We start from the raw sequence: 3,721 nt of genomic DNA, 5'->3' as shown, positions 1-3,721 counted from the left end.
TTGTAAATTTTGTATTAAAAAAAAACTGTATTTACCAATTCGTGAGTGCAATTTCGTTATTTTATATTTACATTTTTGCTCCTTTGAGATTTTGTAAAGAAATTCCTAATTTTTGTAATGAACTATATTTTTCATATAAATTTTTAGATATTAATACATTTTTGTAGTAAAATTATTCTATAGTTAGGATAGAGAAATGGGGCTTGGACTTTGGGGACTTTAATATTTAGTATAAGTTAATACTTTGGGATAAATTTAACGAAAGGTTGAGATGGCCGAGTTGGTCTAAGGCGCCAGATTAAGGTTCTGGTCCGAAAGGGCGTGGGTTCAAATCCCACTCTCAACATTGTTTTAATTTTGTTTTAATCTGTTCATACTATTTTCATTTCATATTGTATCATTTTAGCTCAATACAATCTAATTGTAGGATAATATGACTGTAGAAAAAAATTAAGAGCAATAATTAAATTGTAACTTTGACATAATTACGAAGGACTGTTCGTGGATATAAATCACTATTGGGTGGAACATGTCATAATTAGTATTAGCTATTTTTTTTTTTAAAAAAAAAAGTTGCAAATTTACAAATTTATGAAAGTTACAGCCAAAACTAGAAGTTGGCTCTCACCAACTTTGCCTTGGAAACCAATGCGAGATTTTTTTTTTTAATGAAATGCGAGAATCTATTTTGGTTGTTTATTGAATTTAGTAAAAGAATACTACTATCCTATTTAATTATGAAAATTTCATTACTCTATCCTTACTTAAACATCTTCCGAACTATATTACATCATCTATATTATTTAATTATTAAATTCACCGACCGGTCCTTATATTGTTCGAATTGTTTTTCCACATGAGGCTATCAAAATTGAAAATCCTAACAATAGTGATATTTTTAAAGTTAATGGACAAAAATTAAAACAATTTTTAGAATTAAAAACCAATTAAGTGGATGAAATTCTCCTTGAGGATCCTATTTACCAAGTTATTTAATTGCTTGCAATTACTCTTGGTAACTTGTGTTTATGTGTTTTGTGTACTTGTTTTCGTGTTTACTTTTGTGTGTTATACTTTTTGTTAAGTGTTTCTTGCACTCTTGACGTTGCACCACGATGATGTACGACCATTCTAAACTCTAACCTATTGTTTATTTTAATTTATATTTATATTTTGACACATTGAGGACAATGCTTAAAATAAGTTTGGGGGTAGTGAGTTTAATGATTATTTACCATTCATTATGTTGAATACAAGTGTAGAATTGTGTTAAGTTTGTTTTGAAAAAAAAAATTGTTTTATTGTGTTTTGTATTGTTTTGTTTAAAAAAAAATTTGGTGATATTTTTTTATTTTCAATGATAAAACTCTTGATTGAGTTTGAGTTTAGTTCTCTTAAAAATATGAATAGTTTTTAAGCTTTGTTTTTAATTATAAAGTCAATTTTGCTTATAACAAGAATTATATTTTTCATAATAAGAACACTTTTACTTCCTATAAGTTTAAGAGAAAAATAATATTTGAAAACCTATTTTTTTAAAAGCAAAATTGACAATTTAATTAATTACATAAGCTCAAGTTTTATTCGTAATAATTTTTTAGAATTATTTTCATTGTGCAATTTTTTAGAAAATCTTTTTTATATCACCAATAAAAAATTGTGTGCTTTAATTTTCTTTTGCTTGAGAACTAGTAAAACTTTAAGTTTGGGGATGTGATAACTCTACAAAATAGAGTTATTTTACCACATTTTTTTTTATGTTAATTGTTGCTTAGTCTTTGAGTTTTTAATTAATTAATTAAGTTTTTTAAAGTAATTTTGAATTTATTAGTCTTATCGTATTTTTATAGATTTTTGGTTGTTTTATAGATATTTTATTATAATATGTTGTTGTTTAATTATTTGAAATTAATTTTTTTTAGATTAAAAGTTAGAAATGTGATTTTATTAAGCTTAAATGTTAAAGTAAATTAAGTTTTAATTAGTATTTTCATGAAATTCATGTTGAATATTTTATTATTGGAAATATTTAGTTTTATTTTAATTTGTGTTTACTTTCTAGGAATTATGATGCATTTTTGGGTTGATAATTCAGAAGAAAAGAAAAGAAAGTAATGTGAAAAAGACAGGAAACAAATGACATTATTGAAATACCAAAAGAAAAGCCTATAGGCCCAAGCTCCCAAAGCCCAGCCGAAGCCTCCACCTGAGCTCGATGCCTCCATTGGGCTGTTCTTCTCCAACTGCTCCCAGGCCAGTGGTCCAGCTGCAGCCCTCAAGCCTCCACCAGGGCCCGACGACTCCATGCCCACCCGAAGCTCCCTGCTGCCAGCCCATCTCCCAACAGCACCAACCCAGCCCAACACCCAACAGCACCGGCCCAGCCGCCTGCCAGCCCACCAGCCACCTGTCATTTTTTCTCTTGAGCCCATATTGTCTCCTTGTCCCTCAAATGCCAATTTTTTACCCAATTTTTCTATACATTTCACTACAAAATTCATTATGACATCCTAGAATTTACTTCTACTTGCCATATTATTATTAATTTAATTAATCTAATTAATTTAAATTGACTATTTTAATAATCTCATTTTAGCTATAAATATGTAATTTCAAGATCATTTTTGGGGTGCTTAAATTTTGGTTACCATCATATTTTCTACCATTCTTTCATCTATTTCAGTATTTTTCAAGAGCATTTTTCAAGTATGTATTCTCCTTGTTTTGTAGTTTCTATTCTAGTTATGAGTTTCTAATCTTTTTAAGATTATTAAGGTGATGATGAAACAATGTGTAACTACATAGTATTTATTTTGTATGTTGATTTCCCATTTGTGCAACAAAGTTTATGGATTTTTCTTCAAATATTTTCTTCATCTTAAATATCATGTATTTTTTATTGTTAGCATATATTTACACTTTGTTCTTCATTAGTGCAAAATCATAATATTCTTTGATTAATGTGTGCCATTAAATTGTGCACATCAAATGCTTAAAACAAAAATATTATGTTTTGCCTTATAAATAATATTAATTGATTTATTTGTTGTTTCTTTAGATTGATTCACACTAAATACTTTGTTATTATATTTCTAAAAGTGAAGATAAATCATATATTAATATAACAACATGTGCTTAAAAAGAATATCTAAATTGAATAGGTGATAGTTTGATTAATTTTTACTATTAAAACTTGGGAATCAATGTACTTATATATATTATTGAACTTATATTTTGTGGATTCTATTATCTTAATAATCTTTCTCTTACAACTTGTTTACAATTCCTATCTTGTTTGTTTTTCTTGCTTTAATATCTTTATTATTATCTAGTTATTTTATTTTCTTGATACAAAAATCTCATCAATCTTTGGAGCTAGGTTAGAGTTTATTAATTTTGGTTTAAAATAGTTTTCTTTTTTATTTTAGACAACTCCTTTGGGTTCGACATCCTTGCTTACACGATCACTATTCTATATGAATGATTCATGCGCTTGCGATATAAATATTTAAAACATACCCATTTTGGGTCCACACATGGTACCCAATTACTACATTGGTCTAATTAGAAATCGATGTCAACCTGCCAAATATAAACTAACACATCCAATTAAGAATTTTAATTTATTTTTTAATATATATAATTGTTATCCCCGTTTTCCACTCGTGACACGTGGCCTGACGCAATGGGTCTGTGGGCCCTCTTAAAGAGGTCTGGGCCC

At 27.8% G+C, this 3,721-nt stretch overlaps 1 non-coding gene across 1 annotated transcript; it reads left to right on the top strand.

The window, feature by feature from the left end:
* Window positions 1-265: 265 nt before the first annotated feature.
* On the top strand, window positions 266-346 carry TRNAL-AAG (transfer RNA leucine (anticodon AAG)). Its single transcript has one exon. It is a non-coding gene; the product is annotated as a tRNA-Leu (tRNA).
* Window positions 347-3,721: the final 3,375 nt, after the last annotated feature.

The sequence above is a fragment of the Humulus lupulus genome, chromosome X (genome assembly GCF_963169125.1).
Source record: "Humulus lupulus chromosome X, drHumLupu1.1, whole genome shotgun sequence".
Classification (NCBI taxonomy): Eukaryota; Viridiplantae; Streptophyta; class Magnoliopsida; order Rosales; family Cannabaceae; genus Humulus; species Humulus lupulus.
Note: the sequence above shows the minus strand (reverse complement) of the source record. Positions and strands in the feature narration are given on the sequence as shown.